Here is a 22,736-nt window from a genome sequence, read left to right as displayed (position 1 = left end):
TGAGGCCTCTCCTGTTTTTTTTTGCGTGTTCATCTCTGAATGGAGGTTTTTCACAACAGATTGTATCTAAATACATCATTAACGCAAACCGAGGTGCTGGGCCCGGAAATAGCTTTCTACTGTAAGGATAGCTCTAGTGGTTTAAATGGAAAAACATTAATTAAAAAAAGAGTGCCCTTTTCTAAATGAAAAGCCATTGATTACTTTTGTGTACAGGAGCAGTGGCTTATTTATAAACATCATTTCAATGAAAAACACACTTGAATTTCTTTGCCATTCACTCTAAAGTGTGTCTTGTTTGCTGTGACAAATGAGAACGCACAAGGAAAGCGAAAGCATTTTCTAGCAAGGAAATAGTATTTGGGTGTTTTTGTCGTTTTCTTTCATGCACCGAGCATCTGGATGATGAACTTGTTTCTTTCAAATGCAGCAGATTTTATTTAGAAGTCTTTTAAAAGACATTTTATTTCCCCAAAGTCTTGCACTGGCTTCCATCTTCCCCGTCAGAGTGAGTTTTATTATTACGTTTGGGGCTTGGAATCTTTGCACTTTATGTCTCAGGAACACGTTTTTTATATCTTTGTACTTTATAATTCACTTATTCCTTTAAAATTCACTTACTGAGGAGCTCTCTTGTTTACTGTTCCGGATTTTGATGGCTGGTGATATGTGTTTATGAAGCTTTGTGATGAACTGCTATCACCGAGTTTCTCCTGATATTTTTCATTTTCATATTGCATGCATTCAAATCTGCCTTGTTTGTGGGTATTTTTTGGGAAGTTACTATTTACCTGCACATGCCAAATAGTACACAATCTTCTATTTACCCAGTGCGTGAAAAAAGAGTACATATGGCCTGGATACCCGTCACCCCCTCCCAACACAATCCCCAAGAATGGGAAGACGGATACAGTTCTTGAGCTTTTGGAAGGCGGGAGGGAGTTACCCTCCCGGCCGTATTTATTAAAATATGAAACAAAATTAAAACATTAAAATAACAGTTTCATAACATGTACAATTTCATTTATACATTCGATGTTTATTGGCTAACCTTAACATATCTCTAATACAAAGGTTCTCCTAGCCGATTCTAAAACATCCTGTAAATGCATTTCTCAAAATTCAAATTGTACATCCTAACATTACGGGCCAACGGCAAGGTCGTAACCGGTGTCAGATCCCTAATACCAGACTCCCCCCTTACTTGTGAGGGGCGGGTGCACAGAGGACTGTACCTCTGTGCCAAATTCCAATTTCCCTTGTCTTAACAGGGGCCCATACTTACTCGACGCCATCTTGGTGGTCGTCCGAGGACTCGTGTGAGGTGTCTAGAAGGTAGCGTAGACCCCCCTCCCACCCCACACTGCTTACCACATCCGCCGTCGCGGATGTCCTGGCCCCGGGAAATTCCAAGGAGGGGACCCGTAGCACCTCCTCCCCAGGGAGGGGTCTTGACCGCCTTCCCTTTCGGCAGTCCCATCCTTAGAAGGGTACCGCCTCCCCGTGTGAGGGGCCAATGGCCGCCTCCCCCTGGGCGCTCCCATCCATAATGGGTGGCGCCCCACCTCTAGGGATCTTCCAATTACTGCTCACCGATCATGACCTTACCGCCACAGGCCGGATAGTTGACCGGCTATCCGGACCCCCCACAAAAGCTCCTACGAAAGGTCATGGCTACGTAAACTCTTTAACTAAGCTATGAAGTCTCCTATGAGTAAGACATTACCCTCCCGGGACAAATGGACCCCATCCTCCAAATACATATGGTCCCCCCGGATACATCCGTGTGGAATACAATGCAATTTACCTGTACGAAACAACCTACTCATTTTGTTATTAACCTTCTTTACCGACTGGTTCAAAGCTGACACTGAGAGGGCCCCCCGCCACACCTTCCGAGGAATCATGTGCGACCATGCAATTGTGGACCCCGGAACCCTTCTCGCCAACCAACTCACTGCGGACAAAATTGACTCGAGGAGTACTCGTCGACCAATGGTCACCAAATCATTGCCCCCAAGATGCACTATGATTACACATGGCGGTGACCTCGTCCGCCCTAACAATCCCTCAATAAAACTTTGAAACTGGTCAATACAGAGCCCGCCCCTTCCGTGGAAGGTCACCCTGTACCCGTATTCACCAGCCACGTGAATCATGTCACCTGCTTTGAATACGTCCGCGGCACGCCTCACGTATGAGTGGCCAACGACCCACACCACTCTTTCCTCAGCCGGTGATCTTTGACCGCTGGTCCCCAGGTGTCGGGTCAACTGCACAGTCCGCCCCGCAAAGCCTGCTCGCGAAACTGTAAACCAAACAGAAAACAAGAAGCGTGAGTACATGACATAGGCTTCACAACATGTGCAACCGCACATACCTTTTATAACAGTTCGAGGACCAACGCCCCAACTGTTTCACCTTTTCAACATTCAGACCCCTGGCTGTAGCCTCTGTCGCAGCCCCTATCCGGAAGGAATGGGTCCCAAAATCGCTCGGGTTCAAGCCCGCTGCCGTGATTGCCATTGTTAACACCTGCTGAAATTGAAACCTAGTCAGTGGGATGGCATCGGTGTGCCTCAGCAAGCTTCCCCCCCATGATGCCGCCCTCTGCGCTAAATACTCCTCTACGCATTTTACCGGGCACATGGGAGATCCCGGAATCCGCTGGACTGCCACACTGTCCCCGATCGCTCCCTGATCGGTCTTTGACTTGGCTATAGAGACTACCATTGTCTCGCCCTTTATTCGAATGTGTTCTCGACACAGACCTCCCCCCGTATCCTGCTTGTTCCTCGCTACCAGTTCGCTTACCCGCATAGCCCCATGGAATGCTAATGCAAAAGCGGCCCGGAATAGCACCGTCTCAGATTGAGATGAACATGTCGCAGGGAGTACGGACAGTAACAAGGACAACCTTTCTAAACCTATCGGGTGCCTCTCATCCACTCTACGACCCTCAATGCGTTGCCACCCACGCAGGGCCTTTTGCACCAGAAAGGACGATGTGGGGTCCTGGATGCCATGGGCCCGTGCCATGAAAGAAATGGCGGCCCGGTGCCTATTGGCCGTAGCCACTGATTTGCCTGCCTGATGTAAAGATACCAGAAATTTCAGGACATACTCCTCCTGCCCCCATTGCTCCCCCCTAGCTGACCCTAAAAAAGACCAATAAGAACGGAACGCCCCTTCATATGCCTTCCTTGTCCTGGGTGCTAGACTCTCTCCCACGAGGTTTTGTAATCCGGGGCACCGAGAGACCAGAGAGCTTCGGGAAATGGTGCCGCCACCGAGTCCGCTGTGGGCAGAAAACCCCGGAAGGCCTGCATATGGGAACGAGAGAGCGCATCAGCTGCCTGGTTTAGTACCCCTGGCATGTGTCTTGCCCTAAAGTGGACGTTCAGTCTCATACATAGCAGGACAATTTCCTTCAGCAATCTCAAAATCCATTTGCAGCGTGCTGCCTGACTATTGATACACTCAACAACGGTCATATTATCAGACCAGAACACCACAGAGCGATCCCGAAACCCCTCTGGCCAAGTTTCTACGGCTACCAGAATAGGGAACAGTTCCAGAAACCCAATGTTAGCAGTGAGTCCATTATCGTGCCACCACTCAGGCCAGGTTCGCGCCGACCATTGATTGCCGAATATGGCGCCAAAACCTACACTCCCAGCCGAGTCGGTCCACAACCCCAGTTCTTCCGAGGAAACTGGGGAATCGGTCCACACGACACGACCATTGAAATCCGCCAGAAATGCCAGCCATATGCGCATATCCTGGCGAACCTCTGCTGACAGTCTTGTGCGGTGGTGCCCTTCCTTGAGGCCCACCATGGCTTGTGCGATAGAACGGGAAAAGGGGCGAGCCATCGGTATTACTCTCAGGGCAAAGTTAAGCTGACCCACAGCCTGTTGTAACTGATGGAGAGTTACTTTTCTCACGCCGAGACATATTTTGAGCGAGGCCCTGAATTTCATCACCTTCTCTTTAGGCAAGCGGAAGCATCCCTCTACAGAATCGAGCTCAATTCCGAGAAACTCGAGTGTAGTAGATGGCCCTACCGTCTTACCTGGTGCCAGTGGCACACCAAATACCTTCTTAAGATTACAGAATTCACTCAAGGCCTGTGCACATTCCACATCCCCGGCTGCCCCCAGAAACAGAAAATCATCAAGATAATGCATAACATGTGTAAAACCCGTGGCTCTTGTGAAAGCCCATTGCAAAAAGCTACTGAATTTCTCAAAATACGCACAAGAGATGGAGCAACCCATTGGCATACATTTATCCGTGTAATAGCGTCCTTGAAACCTAAAACCTAGGAGACGCTGATTGTCTGGGTGTACCGGGAGCAACCGGAACGCTGACTCGATATCTGATTTAGCCATCAGCGCTCCGGGCCCCAGGCGATTCAAAATGGCGACGGCCTCATCAAAGGATGCGTACCGCACCGAACAAACTCCCGGGTCAATCGCATCGTTCACCGAAAGACCCCTAGGAGCCGACAAATTGTGTATTAACCTGAACTCCCCCGGGTCCTTTTTCGGGACCACTCCCAAAGGTGAACAAACAAAATCGCCAACTGGTGGTGTGTCATATGGTCCAGCAACCCGACCTCGGGCCACTTCTTTCCCAATCTTTGCCTGCACCACCGCCGTATTCTGCTGAACCGATAGTTGGTTCTTACATTGTGCTTCCCCCCAAAAATCCCCCGCCGGGATGCGGAAACCATATGAGAAACCGTCTCGCAACACCCCGGCGGAGATATGATCCGGGTATTCGTTCAGCCAAGGGATCAGTGCCATGATATCAACAGGGGTAGGTAATGGCGCCCCTTGGTCTATTTCAGACCTGTTTGGCGCCTCCCCTACCTCCCGTATCACCAGTCTTGGCTCTGCACGTACTCTCGGGGTGCGAAGACTGTCCGCACCCTGCACACTCATGCCTGAACTTGCAAGCTCCCTGTGGCCTAGAACACTTGCCTCTGTTAAAGCTCCAGCAGACCCCTTTCTTACCCGGGTTGCCATTATTCTTTGTGTTCTGATCACTGTTTGTACCCGCCCGAAAGGGCGCCCCCAACGAAGGGCGGGAAGGCTCAACCCCGTTTCCGCCTAAAGATGGCGACTTCGCCGTGCTTGACCTCTCAATTTTTTGCCATGAAATGGAGTCGAAACAATCCCACGTCAGAGATGAGTCGTGCTCCTTGGACTTACGAAATATGCTATCATAACAACACCATTGATTACCCCCGTACGTTTCATAAAATTCCATGATACGTGTCTGATAAACAGGCAATTCCACCAATAATTCAGGCCTACGTTCCCCCATAATTGCAGTGAACATTCCAAACGCTCTGGCCCAATTGGCGATCGTTTCATCTACTCTGAAACCCGCCATCTTTGCGCGCCATACACTAGGATGCAAAAACTCTTTCTGGTTCTTTACATGCTCAATCTCATAGTGATCGGTCAACAAGGAAAACATGTTCACATATTTATCCGCCCAAATCCTTTCTTTCACCTCAATCGGGATATGTTGAACTACTTTTTCCCTCCTCGAGGGGACCGATCCCTCCCCCGCCATCGGCAGTGGTTGCTTACCTGAACCGGTAGCTGTGACCGTTGTTGCTGCCGAACCCACGCCCGATACTGGTTGTTCCACGGGAACCTGTGGGGAAACAAGAGGACACGGTGCCTTCGCAGCATCCTTCGATTGCCGCAACTGCTTCATTATCGACCTGGCTTCATCCGCCGTGGCCCCCTCATTCTCTCTGCCCAACCATGCCGCCAACTGGGCAGCCAGCTCAGGAGGCATATCTTCCCCATTCACAGGAGTGACCACCACAGGGATCGGTTGTCCCGCGTTCGGGACCGGAACTGGGGCCTCGGTCGGGGTGACCGGGTTCGCTGGAGGTGGTTCGGGAACCGGGGCCTCCCCACCCGATGCCCCCTTCTTGGCTCTTCTACCTCTCCCGTTAGGGACTACTCCTGGCAATGCTGGTCCGATGACTCTCTTTGGTCCACCCGCACCATTCATTGCCACCATCTGCTTCTTCATGTCCGCCATGTCCTTCATCAGCATAAGAAGCATCTGGTCGGTTCCAACCCTCTTTCCGACCTTCTTGCTAGGCATCGTCTAGGTCCGAAAGCTTCGAACTCGCTGAAAGAAGAAACACAAAAATTCAATTTTTCAAAATTGGCTCTTGTTCCGTCAAGGGCTCACGTGCAACGAGGAGGTGCAGCTTCCAAGCACAGGAACAAGAGGATGCTTCCTTGGATTGCTGCTCCATTTATTCTTCTCCGGGAGGGCGTGGACCCTCCTCCGACCGCCTACAGGGCATGGCCAACGGTGTAGGTGTCTAGGACAGCCTCCTCTTGGGCGGGAAAAGGCGCGCCCCGGCTACGCAGCTTCGGGCATACCAGCCGTGACACGCCTCCCGCCCAAAATGGCTTCCCGGGGGGATTGAGGCACCCGACCATACGTTCGGGGGGACCGAGTGGTCGCCCCTTTCCATAATATCTGCAATTTAGGCAGGAATCAACTAAAATATCTGACTCCTTACTCATCATCCAGCCGCAAGCTAAATAGTAGAGATTATGCACATTTTTGACTAGTGACCACATACAGAGCATGTTTAGGTCTTTATTTAGCCTGACATGAACAAACAAGTTTGGCATAGCCAATAAGTCTCGCCGACGGAAGCTTGTAAGTGTTTAGCCATGCAGTAGAATAGGGCTTTGGAAGAGGGTTAGGTGGATTTAGTTTTAAGCAATATTGCACCGTTAAAGAAGGGTGGTAATAGGTAGCAGCACAAAAGAGAAGCTTTATGTGCACTTGGTTATTATTTTGTTTCCATGTGCTACTTCAAATGCAACACTAAAACATGCAAGGCAAGAGTGAGGAGAAAGGCCAGCGGAACATGAAATAGCATGATAAAGCAAGACATTACATTTACAAAAATTTGAAAGATTAATTTGCAACACAGAACAATTTATTTGTTTAATATAGTGAATTAATTGCTCCTCCCCCTACTCTGGGAGAGGATATACTCTCCTGGAAAGTAATAAATGAATGTTGGTGGAATACACACAACCAGCAACACAGGGGGCCTCATTTATGAAAAGTGACGCATCGCTGTGTGAAAACAGCGATGCGTCACTTTTCACTGCGCACTCCTTGCGACACCAATGATGCGTCATATTTAATGTATGACGCATCATGTCGCAAGGACTTACAGATAAGTCAGTATTTCTGACGCATCTGTAAGCGCAAAAGTGACGCATTGCTGGAGTGTGTCACAAAAGTGATGCAAGTCCAGTAATGCGTCCTTTCACATGGGGAAAGCCCCATGTGAAAGGGCTTGTGTCGGTCTTACGCCTGCTGTGAGGAGGGCGCAAGATTTTGACGCAACAGCATCCTAAAAGTGACGCAGTGAAATCTCATAGATTTCACTGCGTCACTATTACGAGGCTTTTTGCGGGGGAACGCCCCCTCTGCATACATTATACCTGACACAGGTATAATGTGGCGCAGGGGTTTAAAAAGTGACGCATCTACCTAGATGGGTCACTTTTTAAATATGGCGCCACAAGGCGCATTTTGTACACCGCTGGTGCGTCACAAAAAGACACACACCGGCGGCGCAAAACTGACGCAAGGCCTCATAAATAAGGGCCCGGGTAAGTATACGTGAATAAAACGAACTGGGTTCCGGTGATTTAAATATGTACGGCTATGACGTGCAGACCAGTGGTGCAACTTAGTGAAGATTCCTGCTTTCTGAAAGGATAAATAAAAAGCGGAGGGTGAACAAATGAATGAAAAGTAAATGAATGAGACATGCACAGATCGTATCATAAAAGCTGCCATTTTAAGTCAAAAAGGAAGACTGTCTTTTCCCCAGCATGCGGGAGCATTATGACTGGTACACTGAAGTAAATTATGAGTGCAACGATGAAGAGAAAACAAAACATACAGCAGCTCGTGAAATGTGTGAGCACATAAAGCGACAACAGTGTCCACGAAGGAATCTGGATCTCAATAATAGAAAAGTGAAAGTCGCATTCCCGAATATATTGACAAGTGGACTAAAGTCACATGCTCTTTTGCTTTCACTGTCCTGTTGCCGTAAATTAAGAGAAAAATATGGTGTGACCATGTAAACCTTCTTACAGTGAATCTTATTTTTTATCAGAAACCCTTAGTGATGGTGTACTCAAGGGATAGAGTGTTTAGACAACCATAGTGTAAAACAAAATTTAAAGACACGTAACCAATGGTAAACAGGAAAAGAGGACGGGGTCGGAGTGTTGATATAAACAAATATACACAAGTGTGTGTGCTTTAGACAGACAATGCCACAGAGAGCAGAAAAGAGACACAGGGATAGGATACAGAGATAGAGAGAGAAAGTGCGAGATAAAGAAAGGATGAGAAGGAGTAAAGGACTAGAGGGAGGGAGAGAGGCAGTGAAGGAAGAGGAGAGAGAAAGGGGAAAACCAGAGAGACGGAATGCACGCGAGAGAGCGTAATTCTAGGGTATTGAAGAGAGTAAAACTTCCGTAGTTTACAATTCCTCACTACACAGAGTAAATAGACATTTCCTTACTGCACTGTTTCAAGTCCACGATTTTACCCTGGGGACACAAACCTCGCTGGCGACAGCCAGTATGGTAGATCTGGAATGCAGATATGACGTGCCTCCTTAAGATAAACAGGGGATTCGCTTACTCATAAGCAGTTTATTTGGAGGTATATGGTTCCCGCGTCACGGATGTAAGGAAATGGCTGGTAAAACAAGGGATAGTGAGGGCAACCAGGAAAATGCAAACAGCTGTTTACAAGCACTGGCGCTTGTGCTGGCATCCACGTTGCGCGAGTGAACAGCGGTGGTGTAGACCCATGGGCTGCTTGCTCCCGCAAGGTAGACGCCAGCACAAGCACGAGTGCTTGAAAAGAGCTGACCTATTACTAAAGGTCACTCCTAGAGCAGCGCTGTGCGCTGCCTAGGTGAGACCTAAAAAGGGACTCCAGGAAATGTCAGTGTGGCGGCTATCTTGTAATGGAAGTGCAGGAACGTGTGTGAAGCATTTGAAAGTAAGTGTATAAATAAATGTACAAAAGCATATATGCCAATTGACCCAATCCAGTTGAAAACTCACGATTTGTGCAGCCAAAAAGTGTCTTTATTTTAAGTGTCTCCCGCCTATGATTGCCTCTGCTTTAATATAAGCCAATGGAAAAAATACATTACTCTGATTTGTTTTCAAAATCTCCAAGTTTGAAAATGTTGGCACATATGCAAAAGTATATGAAAAAGTAAATGCATGACGTGCTACCAGGAAGCCCTGCTGTGTTCTATTTCTCATTACCTGTGAGTCCAGCTTAATCCTGCTACGGGCTCTGTTCTCTGCTGCACGGGGGACGCTGTTACCTCTCGCCACGCCAGCACTTACACCTGCAGAACCATCACCGCCGCAGTGGGGAACTGCAATAGCCAGAATCCCCAGCGGCGCAACGAGTCTCAGCTCTGCGCCAGGAGGTGCAAAAGAACACTCGGAACCACATGCAGCGCGGGACGCGCGCGGACATGCCCGGGCCAAGCCCGGGCCAAGGGCGGGCCCGTCCGCGCCCGTCCGCGCCCGTCTTCGCCAGGAAGAGCCAGGCCAGGGCCCCCCCTCTAACATCAAGGTTCTGGGACACAAGGTACTTTTATTTACAACTATTTGATATTTGATATTTTGATATTTGAGGGGGTATTTCTAAAGTGCAGCGTTCGCTCCGGAGGGAGCATCATGGCGCTGAGAATCCTGAAAGCCCGGTCCAGGAGGCGCGAAGGAATGCTAGATGGCGGCATGATCTTTCCTGGACATTCATAGGGTCTCCGCCATTGTCGTAGTACTCTCTGACGGCCAAATGAGGGTCTAACAAAAACATTGGTTGTGTGTCACCATCGAACTTTGACTTTTGGACATATATTTTTTAGTAAATGGGCATAAGAAAGTCAATAGAGGGTGGGGGGCTACAGGTAATAAAAAGGGTCGAAAAATAAAAAAATTAAGACATGCAGCCAGCAACTGTGTCCTCGACAGATTAGAGAGCTTAGTTGATGAATGTGCAGAAATCCTTGAGGCAGACAATTTAGGTGTTAATGGGGGTGGGGAGAACCAATTAGAGGGCTGGGAACCAATTCCCTAAGGGCAATTCCGTCGATGTTCAAAAAGAAGTCGACTCAACAGCCCAACTTCATATGCCATGGTGTACCAGTTGAAGGCACTGGGGGACCATTGTGTCAACCTCACCAGGGCCTAATCCGAATCCAATTGTCACAGGGGATTTAAATGTAAAGAGAACTATAGTTGAGCCCCCCACACCAATTCTTTGCACTAATCGATTTACAGTGTTAGAGAGCCTGGAGGAGGGAACACTACCACCAGTTGGGAGGGAAGGTAGCATTATCCATGAAGAGCCGCCGATGAGACCTTGTACCTGTAGACTCAGCCAAGAGGAGTTATCATTAAAAGTTTTAGCTCTTCAGAGAGAGTTAGACTCCCTGAGGAAAATTTTTGAGCATTAAATCGAAGGAATAATATCCCCTCCCAGCCTAGTTCTCTGTGGACAAAACTTACTACCTCCATAGATAAGCCAATTCGGACTGGGTGTCCGACTGGTCCCCCTCCCCTCCCCCAGTATGGGCCCTCGGAGATCATGCAATCAAGGAATTTCCTCGCCACGTGTGGCCCCTTCTTCCTCCTCCCCCAGTACCAAGAAGACATGTGGGGAGTTATTGAAAGCCCCTGGGGTCTTTGGGGATGCCTACAATAACAATGGGCTTTTGAGCCATTATGTTGGGGCTGGAAATGATATGCACAATAGTACGGGGCCCCGGGGTCATTGCATATTGAATAAAATGCAGAGTCCAAGCGCCACTGTTTACATGGTGAAAGTTCCAAAGTGTCACACTGGCAAGGGATATGAAACTGGGAATTCACTTCGCAACAAAGCCATACATTGGTTGCGACATGTTAGGGGTTGTAGATCTATAATCAGGGAGGACATTGTTGGTGCAAGGAGGATTGCGTTACATAATTCCAAGATAGACTGTATTGAGCTGCAGCTAGTTAATACTGTCCTTGCAGAGAATCTACTAGCCCTCGAATTTCACAAATCTTCCCCTGAGTTTTCATCTATCCAGATAAGGGGCTCTCCCCTGTGGTCCCCCTCCGAAAAGAGTGAGAATGATACCCAGGGGAAATCTTGGGCAGGGTCGGGCCTGAATAAAGTTGACTGACTATTATTAGATCCATTTCAAACCTGTATTACTACCATCTCACCGGTTAGTCATAGGGTCACCTCTGCCCCACCTTCCCCTGGTTCCCCAACACCTTTAAGTGTCCAGAGTCAGTTGGGAGAAGAAAGGCGGGCATCTTGTGTTGGTCAAATCATTATACCTGCAGGAGCCATAAAAAATACGAACAAGCTTAACCTCCTTTCATGGAATGTAGCGGGGTTGGAGAAGAAGATACTGCTCCCGGAATGAAATAGACTAGTCGGAAACTTTGAGATTTGTTTATTTCAGGAGACATGGAGTCTAACCCCTATCCATAAATCAGGCTACATTACCTACTAGCAGCCCTTCCAGACGTTGTCCGGGTATGAATTGCTGCCGGCCAGTAGTATATTGTTTTGTAGGAATTCGTTTTGATAGCATTTCTTATCTGTGACAGGGCTGTGAAACGCTCCGATTCACAGTGCACTGCTGATGCACTTAAGAGTTTCCCTGCATATTTTTCCTTGCAATATTATATAGCGCGAACTCGACAACATGGCATGAGCATAATTTACATTACAGAAGAACACATGCATTTGTGGTAGGCACGGGGAGACAAAGCGATTTGCCTGGAATCACAGGATGTTGAGGTGATGCTGACATTCGAACGTAGCTCCCCAGCTCTAAAGTTCGCAATTCTAGAACTTGTGGCGGGAGGTGTGTCTAAAAGTGTATGTCGGTGCTGGCCATCAATGAGAGAGATCTGTGCATTTTTCAAATGGATGGTGAAAAAATATGAGTATGTTGCTGGAGATGTGGGCCGCCGTGCCACCAATGTACTTACCGGGGGAGGTTAAACACCCATTATTCTGCAACTTTCTTTCCGTATACCATCACTCCGCATACTTTCATTACGAAAGTACCATGACTCCGCAATGCCATTATAACGCATGGCATTACATTTTATATGCTTTTAGCACGCATACATTTACAACGAAATTCGTTGTAAATGCATGAATGGTAAAAGCATGTTTATTAAAAAAATGTTTGGATAAGGTAAGTATGGGTATAGGGGTATATGTTTTGGGGTACTGAGGTATATGTTTTGGGGTGTTTGGGTATTTTAAGGGTTCAGATATAGTTTTTGGGTTATGGGGTACAGGGGTAGTTTTAGGGTTTAGGGATAGGTATGGGTTTTGGAGTACAGGGGAATTTTTAGGGTTCAGGGCTAGGTTTTGATTTTGGGGTATAGGGGTATCTTTAGGGTTCAGGGCTAGGTATGGGGGTTCAGGGGTATTTTAGGGTTCTGGGGTAGGTTTGGGTTTTGGGGTACAGGGTTATTTTTAGGGTTCAGGGCTAGGTTTGGGTTTTGGGGTACAGGGGTATTTTTAGGGTTCAGGGGTAGGTTTGGGATTTGGGGTACAGGGGTATTTTGGGGTTCAGGGGTAGGTTTGGGTTTTGGTGTACAGGGGTATTTTAATGGTTCAGGGCTAGGTTTGGGGTACAGGGGTATTTTTAGCGGTTAAGGGCTAGGTTTGGGGGTTCAGGGGTATTTTAGGGTTCCGGGGTAGGTTTGGGTGTTGGAGTACAGGGTTATTTTTAGGGTTCAGGGCTAGGTTTGGGTTTTGAGGTACAGAGGTATTTTTAGGGTTCAGGGGTAGGTTTGGGTTTTGGGGTACAGGGGTATTTTAAGGGTTCATGGCTAGGTTTGGGATTTGGGGTACAGGGGTATTTTGGGGTTCAGGGGTAGTTTGGGTTTTGGGGTACAAGGGTATTTTAATGGTTCAGGGCTAGGTTTAGGGTACAGGGGTATTTTTAGGGGTTAAGGGCTAGGTTTGGGGATTCAGGGATATTTTAGGGTTCAGGGGTAGGTCTGGGCTTTGGGGTACATGGTTATATTTAGGGTTCAGGGCTAGGTTTGGGTTTTGGGGTACAGGCGTATTTTTAGGGTTCAGGGCTAGGTTTGGGTTTTGGGGTACAGGGGTATTTTTAGGGTTCAGGGGTAGGTTTGGGATTTGGGGTACAGGGGTATTTTGGGGTTCAGGGTAGGTTTGGGTTTTGGTGTACAGGGGTATTTTAATGGTTCAGGGCTAGGTTTGGGGTACAGGGGTATTTTTAGGGGTTAAGGGCTAGGTTTGGGGGTTCAGGGGTATTTTAGGGTTCCGGGGTAGGTTTGGGTGTTGGGGTACAGGGTTATTTTTAGGGTTCAGGGCTAGGTTTGGGTTTCGGGGTACAGGGGTATTTTTAGGGTTCAGGGGTAGGTTTGGGTTTTGGGGTACAGGGGTATTTTAAGGGTTCAGGGCTAGATTTGGGGTACAGGGGTATTTTAGGGTTCAGGGGTAGGTTTGGGTTTTGGGGTACAGTGGTATTTTCAGGGTTCAGGGCTAGGTTTGGGTTTTGGGGTACAGGGGTATTTTTAGGGTTCAGGGGTAGGTTTGAGTTTTGAGGTACAGGGGTATTTATAGGGTTCATGGCTAGGTTTGGGTTTTGGGGGTACAGGGGTATTTTAGGGTTTAGTAATAGGTTTGGGTTTTGGGGTACAGGGTATATTTATAGGGTTAAGATGGGTTAGTGTTTAAGTGTGTTGGGGTATTTTAAGGAGTTAGGGTGGGTTATGATTATGGGGTGCAGGGGTATTTAAAGGGAGCAGGGTGGGATTAGCACACAATATGAGACATGGCATGAAGGGCGGAACGTACCACACGCCCCCAGCGTTCGTCACGCCCCCAGCACAACGCAGACACGTCCACAAGGGACTACTTTGCTGGCACGGTTCTTTTACCTTTTAAATGTATATGGTGGGCGTCTGCATAGCCTATGTCCTTCTGCTACAACTGCGCTTCCCAACGCTGTATTGGGTGTTGTGATTGGTGCTGTGGTTCCTGAGATTACCCGCCTCAAAGGTTTGGGCTCTCTCTTTATTATATTAGTATGGATTTCAGCCCGGCCGTTACCTCAGGCAAAGGCTGGCCTTCTGGGGGCCTCCAAAATTGGGTTAGTATCAACCTAAATTGGACAATTACTCACCAAGAGTCTACCTCACAGTACATTCTGCATTTATCCTGTAGAGGAGCACCGCCGCAGTTCTAGAAATTTTTAATATCTATGCAAGGGGTTCCGCGGGTAACCGACTGTGACATCCTTGGAAAGCATGGTCTCCTCCACCTCGCCCAACTCTACTGTACTGCAGTTTTGAACCGCTTAGTGCGGATGACCTACTGGACATTGCTGATGAGGATGTAAAATGGGGTATACCCCCCATTAAGAAGTGGTCACAGAGGGCTATTCAAATTAATGCCCTCCCTCTGGAATTTAATCTTAGAGCGGTAAATGGGAGAACAGGTTTGGACTCCCATGGGGCAAATACCTTTATTAGGATAACCTCCCCCTCCAGAATAGACTACAGTATTATTGATGTTCGGCTTTGGGGAGACTTGATAGATATGGAGGTTAAACCCACTGTAGATAGTGATCACAACCCCCTAAATTTGGGAAAACCGCATTCGACCTGGTCCCCCGGGAAAAACTCTGGCTCGTCCTCCAACAGCTAGGCATTTCACCCCCGATTCTGAATATCATACAAAGTCTGCATAGTGACAATTATGCAAAAATCAGATGGGGATCCCAGGGGCAATTGACAGAGAGGATCGCGGTGAACAGGGGGGTCCGCCAGGGATGTGTGCTGGCGCCCACCCTGTTTTCTCTTTACATCAACAGGGTGGTTGACTTTTTAAGACAAGATCCAGCTAACGCACCTGTTTTGGCAAGGGAGAAAACACCAACCCTCCTGTTCGCCGACGATACTCTTCTGATCTCTAAATCACCAGGGGACTTCAGAAACTTTTGACCAGGTTTGCTAACTTTGCAGCTCTTGCGGGTTGATAATTAATACGTCCAAAACAAAACTTATGAGTATCAACCCCTCAAAACGCTTTAGAAACTGCATCACCCTAAACGACTGCCCCTTGGACGCCGTTGAGTCTTTTGAATATTTGGGAATCCGCATTTCTCACAATATGAGGTGGGGCTCCCATCTAGCCAAAATGCTCCTGAACCACAAGCGGGTCTCTGGGGCTATCGTCAAAGAGCAACATCTCTCTAGGTGTAGGCCAGCAGCCCCTGCCTTAGCAGTCTATGACGGCAAAGCGCTTCCGTTGGCTCTTTACGGGTTTGAGCTTTGGGGCTTTGAGAATGTTGATGAGCTCACCAAGTCTGAAAATAAATTCATTTGAGATCTTGTCTCCCTCCCTGCCTCAACCCCCTTGAAACCTTTAATTGATGATATGGGAAAGCGCTCCATCAGGGATACTGTACGACGGAGCCCCCTCCTTGTCTGGTCTCGCATAAGGAGGACAGCTAAACTGTCAAACAATGCGTCAGCCCTAGATGAATTGATTGCAGCTGCCATGGGGGGCAGGATTAAGTGGATAACTTACGTCCGACAACTCTTGTCGGACCAAGGTTTTAGGGAGGCCTGGGCGACCCAGGTCCACCCCGCAAAACAGGCTCTGAAGCGGGCATATTGGGACTGGGTTCAGACACATGAGATCTTGAACCCCAAAGCAGGGAAACTTTCTGAGGGGTTCTTTGAACATAAATCCATCTGCAGACTGGAACCCTACCTTGATTTCATACAGGTTCCAAGAGATAGGGCCCTGTATGTGAAGCTGAGGCTAGGGACTCTCCCCACCAATAGCATGACGACTTCGTGGACAGGGATAAGCCGGATATATCCCTTTTCTTTAACAAACAAAAATGATAACCAGGAAAACATATCATAAATAAAATATCCAAAGTTTATAACATTCCAAACATTAACTTAGATAAAGATTACCAGACTAATCACAAATACAATCTTTAAATATCTTAGGCAGTTTTTGGGAGTCGTGCTAAGTTCTCTGTTCATAAGCAATGTATTGAGATGTGCACTTGATCCTCTGATAGGGACATCATTAAACTCGTTGCACACAGCTGGTTTAGATTTAACTATATTGAGATACAACCACTCACGCACTTCTGTCTCATTGCATTTGGCCACGCGTTTGCATTCCACCACTTCCCATCCGAAAGCTTCAGGACGTCACCATTAACTGACTAAACCTTCCTAGGATCCGACAGTTTGGAACTACCTTTACACTGAGTGGTTCCCAATTTTACTCTTACATACATACCCAATTCAAACATTCTTGTTTTTTTTACTACCTTGTCATTGTGCCTCTGCTCATGCAAACTTTTATAATTTTCAACTTTTTTCCTAATGGTACTTTCATTAATTGATTTCTTCCCACACATCCCCATCCATGCAGGCACAGCATTGAACACGGAACTCTACCTTTAAGTAAACAAAAAAAAATCTCACCCGTAACTGAGTGTGGAGTAGTTCTGTAATTCCACAACATCTTTTTCACTAAATTCTTCCAACCTACATCTTTATGTACAGCCATCTGATTAAATCCCCCCCTAAGTCACGGTTAAATCATTCTATAAGCCCATTTCCCCTTGGGTGATAAACCGGAGTCTCAAGATGTGTGATGCCCCATTTTTTAAGAAATCCACCAAATTCATTAGACACAAATTGGGGGCCGTTATCAGTCACAATTTCTGCAGGACACCCTTCTCTGCAAAATATTTTTTCACAAAAATCAATGACATTGTTAGTTTTGACTTCACGTGCAAAAGTCACCTCTGGCCGTTTAGAGAAGTAATCCATCAAAACAATAGCATACTTACTACCAACGCCAAGAATCTCAAAAGGGCCACTAATGTCCATTGCCACTCTTTCCCATGCCTGTTTTGGCCAATTCACATGATGAATAGAGGTTTCCTGTATTACGTGTGCCTTGTCACTACAAAAACATGGTACACAATCCCTTACAAATCTTTTAATTTGCCTCTCCATGCCAGGCCACCAGAAGTCTTCTCTAGCCTTCCTCTTCAAGGCGGTTATGCCACCATGGCCATAATGTAACAGTTGCAACAATCTTGGTCTCATAGTAATGGGGACCAGTAATTTATCATTCCTCCTCAATATGCCATTTACAACAGATAATTCACACCAGTCCTCTTTATATAGTAATAGATCATCATGTAGCTTCCAATCTTCCTTCATCGGCAAACATTCTGTAACCTTTTTCAAAGTGACATTATCCAAAATGGCTTGTTTCCAATCAGATTCTTCTATGGCCTGACATACATCACTCAAATTAGCCACTACCCAATCTTCAATCTCTGAATCAAGTTCTTCACTGTCCATTTTCACTACTGAAAAGAGTGATAGACAATCAGCATTTCTCACACCTGGAACATACTTAAGAATAAAATTGAATTCTTGCAAGCGATATATCGACTTAGCAACACGCAGTGGAGAACATGCCAACCTTGGTCTTGTGATCTATGTGTAATTCAAAACTAGTACCCCACACAAAATTCCGGAAGTGTTGCACCCCCTCCAACTCGCCAATGCTTCTTTTTCAATAGTGGAATACGTGCCCCGGCACCTTGAAGCATGCATGATGCAAAGGCTACTACTCTTTCTTTACCCTCAGGAATTTGCATTAGCGCTGCTCCCAATCCATACCCACTAGCCTCTGTTACAATAATGCACTTTTACCTAAAATGGAAAGGTTTCAAGGAGGTAGCATTAGCGACTGCTTTCTTCACCTCTTCGAAGGCATGTTGACACTTGTCAGACCACTCATAAGTCACATTTTTCTTCATCAGTTAGAGAAATTGAAAATTAATCTTGAGTAATACTCAGCAAGTCCGAGAAAGGACCTTAACTGGTCTTTATTTTGTGGAACAGGCGCTTTTTCTAAATCTTCCACCAACTTAAACCTAGATTTGATACCTTCTTGAGATAGAGTGTGACCTAGGTAATCCACTTCCGTTTGACAGAATTTACATTGCAAACCAATGGTCAAACCAGCTTGCTCTAATTTGTTTAGCACAATTCCTAACAGATTATTGTGCTCCACCTTATCTTTTCCCCACACTAAAACATCATCCTGGAACACAAGAAAATTAGAAACATCCTTCAAAACTCCCTGCATTACCCTTTGAAAAACTGCTGAAGCAGATGCCAGACCAAAAGGCATTCAAACACATTGAAATGCTCCCTCAGGAGTTATGAAGGACATCAAGTGCTTAGATTCTGGCTGCAACAAGATCTGATGATATGCACTTGACAAATCCAAAGTGGAAAAGAACTTGCCGTTGTCTACACTAACTAGCATTTTATTAATATGAGGCAAGGGATGGCGATCTATCCAAATACACTCATTTAAATCTCTTAAATCCACACACATGCGGATACTGCCATTCGGTTTGCGTGCAATTATAATCTGACTAAGCCATTCAGATGCTTCAATCGGTTCAGTGATACCCTCCTTGCACAATCCATTTAATTCCTCTTTGAGAGGTCACCTCAGTGCTAATGGTGAATTCCGCACTTTGTGCACTTTCGGATTAACTCCATTCTTAAGTATTATGCGATGTCTAAATTTTCTCAGACATCCTAACTCTTTTTAAAAAGATTAGGAAATTTTGACACCCATTAATTTCCATCTTGAGGTTCAGTCAAGAGTGCCTGCGCAGGATGAATAGGATTAAGAATAATGTTCAGGGCATTTTGTTTTCTCCATTCTAGCAAGGATTTCCCTTTTTCAACAACATATAGTTTGGCTACAGTTTCTCTATCTTGAAACTTAATTTTTGTTGAAAAATTACATAGAACAGGTAGTCTCTGCCCACAATATCCTACAGGATTCGCGTCAGCAACCTGTAGACTCTTAGAACGCAAATTCATCCAATTCTGTTTGTCAATTAAGGTGAAAGGAGAGCATGAATCTGCCCACATAGGTAAGACCATGTCAACTATATAAATGTTGCATTTGGGAGGGCTGTAATTTTCACTGTTGCTCATGCATACATCATTGACTTAATTCATCATATATACTTCAACATCACTCTCATTTGAATCAACAGTAGTATCTTCTCTAATTACTTTTATAACTAGTTTTGAACGAGATGTGTTGGACGCTTTACAAACCCTCGAAAAATGCCCGATTCTTTTACATTTGTAACATCTACATTTTGCTGCAGGACAATGAATGGCATTAGTAGAATGCCTGTTACTTCCACATCTATAACATAACTTATTAACACTAGTTACGTGTTTTTTCTTTTCACTTTTGTTTTCTTAAGTTCCGCTACTCTTCTTATTTTTATCAACTATATTACATACTTTAGAAGTATTATTACCAACCATAGATTCAACACCCGTTAATTCTTTAACATATAAAGAGGTATTTTCAATTCGTTTGGCAATTCCTACAGCCTTCGCTGATGTGGGGTCAATTAAATCCAACAATTTGTCCTGGATTGTTTTGTTACGAGTAGCGTTTATCATCTGATCCCTTATGATTTCATCTCCAAGGTCTTTAAATCTACACGTAGTTGCTAATCTTCCTCAAGCAGCAATGTACTGTTCAATTTTTTTCTCCTTGTAACTGTTTGCGAGAAAAAAACTTGTGTCTCTCTACCACAATGCTTAATTTCTTACCATAGTTCTCCTCCAACATTGCTATGGCTACTTCATATGTATCTTCCTCGTCATCAGAGTCTTCATTTGCATTTCTTGATACAGATGAAGGTTTGGGAAGAGTTTTTAGCACATTTCTACATTCCAAGCCTAAAATATGTTTTAGAATAGCCAATTTTCTATTGGGTACATAAACATCACCTCCAATTGCCTCCAAATATGTTGCAAAGGACTCTTTTCAGTCTTCCCAATCCATGCAAGGGGAACCAGGATCTTGTAGAAATGGAGGGGGAGGAGAAATAACTTGAGTGGTCATGTTACCTGTAATCACAGGCGGTGTGCCTATCACCGATGTCTTCTGAACTACACTCAATCCTTCAGTATCCACACCTCAGGGACAGGCGTGTGATTATAATGACAGGAGGTGTACCTATCACTGACGTCTTCCGTGTGATTGTAGTGACAGGCAATGTGCTTATCACGTCACCCGTAACTTTGCACAAATAGTTAAATAATCACACACAACGTAATTGTCTCTTCAGACTTCCTCTTAAGTCTTTACGTCGATGCCTCCGTGGTAGGCAAAAACGTTACCGCCGACAAAGCCCCAGAACACTGTAATGCCAACCAAGATGGCGGCACGCACGACGTGGGCTCAAGGCAACAGGTCACACCCCGTTGGACACGCAGTGTCGAAATGATGTCATCTGGTAAGAACGCTTGGCGCAGGGCACTGGAATCAAGGAGAGAACCTGCCTACGCGACTTCGTGATGACTCAAATGGCGTCCTCCTCAGCTTGTGCTCGCCGGAGGAAGAACTGTTGCTAAGTAAGTTTAGTTACTTACTCAAAAATGTCCGTAGCATCACAAATTTGTCGAATTAACACTTCTGAAATATACTCACACTGCCGGGGTCTTCGTGTATTAAGTAGACAAAATACCCTGTAGATACCATTCAATACTGGTCCAAATAATGAAAACTTCAAATCTCGGTGAAATCATCCTCACTTCCTTCTTCATTAGGTGTATCCCATCCTCGTCGCCATTTTTGAAAAATGGATCACTATATATACTTGCAGAAGGTAGTTTATTTAAGTAAAGAGGAGCAACCCCCAGCAGCTGTCCATCCAGAACAACGTCTGCCTCTGTCTCCTGGACTCCAACAAACTGGATTCCAGTAGTGGAAACCTGCAGTTGCTATGATGCAGTTGCCAGGAAATATCATGACAAGTACAATAGAATACAACACCCACCCTTTCAACTCTGTGGTGACTTCACAACTACCACCTCTCACAACAGGCACAGCGTGAGATCCAAAGTGTTTGTCACAAAATCAGCCCCATGGACGGTGTCAAAAAAACAGGCCCATGGATAATGTGTCCTACTGCGTGAGGTTTTTTTACAATCTTATCTTTCTCACTGTTCCCTGTGTGACTTTCTGAAATCATATTCTATGTGGAAATGAAACACTAAACCCCAGCAAGCATTTCCAGGTACAAGAAGGTTCTGTCAGCAGATACAACTCTCCAATACTATGATGAAACAAACAAAACTAAAACTAACTATAGACAGCAGTCCCACAGTCCTTGGCACAATTCTGTTGCAAAAGCAAAACTTCTGTGACTGGGCCCCTGTTTTTATGACCAAGCAAATATCTGTCATATAGAGAAAAGGTTATTACCACCCTTGACCCTACCAGGTAGGTCGCTACCTCTCTGCACAGCACCGCCTGTGTTTCCCTGCCCCAGCTGCTGAGGAAGTTCAAGGCCCTCTACCACCCGCAGGCTACCACCTGCGCCTCATCCCTGGTGGCCAGTGGTAGGCTGTAGGTAGGTTTGTTCCTCCTCCGCTTGATTGCTTTTATTGTATTGACTGTATTTTCATTGTTGTGTCTGTGACTGCTGTTGTCTGTCTTCCCCCGTTGCGTGTACGTGGTCTGTGCCCCTTTTTCTTCCCTCTGTTCCCTCGCTGCCCCTGTGCTCTCTCTTCCCGGTCTTTCCCTCTGTACCCTTCGCTACCCCCGTGTCCCTGCCCGGTTTTCCCTTCTGTTCCCCTGGCTGCCCCCGTGCCTCTCTGCCCATTCTGCCTTCTGTTCTTAGCTGCCCCTGTATTTCTGTAGTCTGTATTTTGCCTTTGTGCCCCTCGTTTTTCCGGTATTTCTGTGCCCTTTTTGCCTTCTGTGCCACTCGTTTTTCCGTATTTGTGCCCCTTTTGCCTTCTGTTCCACTCGTTTTTTGTGGCCGTCTGCCTTGTGTGCCACTCCATTTCCCCTCGTTTTTGTGCCTCTTTTGCATTCTGTTCCACTCGTTTTTTGTGCCCTTCTGCCCTCTGTTCCACTCATTTTTTTGTGCCCTTCTGCCTTCTGTTCCACTCGTTTTGTGCCCTTCTGCCCTCTGTTCCACTCGTTTTTTTTGTGCCCTCCTGCCCTCTGTGCCACTCGTTTTTCCCTTGTTTTTGTGCCCCTTTTGCCTTCTATTCCACTATGTTGTTTTGTGCCCTTCTGCCCTCTGTGCCACTCGTTTTTCCCTTGTTTTTGTGCCCCTTTTGCCTTCTATTCTACTTGTTTTTTGGGCCCTTCTGCCCTCTGTGCCACTCATTTTTCCCTCTTTTTTGTGCCCTTCTGCGCTCTGTTCCACTTGCTTTTTTGTGCCCTTCTGGCCTCTGTGCCACTCGTTTTTCCCCAGTTTTTGTGCCCTTTTGCCTTCTATTCCACTCGTTTTTGTGCCCTTCCGCCCTCTGTGCCACTCGTTTTTCCCTTGTTTCTGTGCCCCTTTTTAGGTCTCGCTGGTGTTAGCAGCGCATAGCGCTGCTCCAGCAAAAGACCTATTGTTGTGGGTTTCCTGGGAATGGCTGAGAGGGAGTGGTTACGCGCATAACCTGAGTGATTTCACCTCGAGGACGCGCTTCAGCTGGCGGGCTCGC

The sequence above is a fragment of the Lissotriton vulgaris genome, chromosome 5 (assembly GCF_964263255.1).
Source record: "Lissotriton vulgaris chromosome 5, aLisVul1.2, whole genome shotgun sequence".
In the NCBI taxonomy this organism is placed as follows: domain Eukaryota; kingdom Metazoa; phylum Chordata; class Amphibia; order Caudata; family Salamandridae; genus Lissotriton; species Lissotriton vulgaris.
This window is presented reverse-complemented; position numbering follows the sequence as displayed.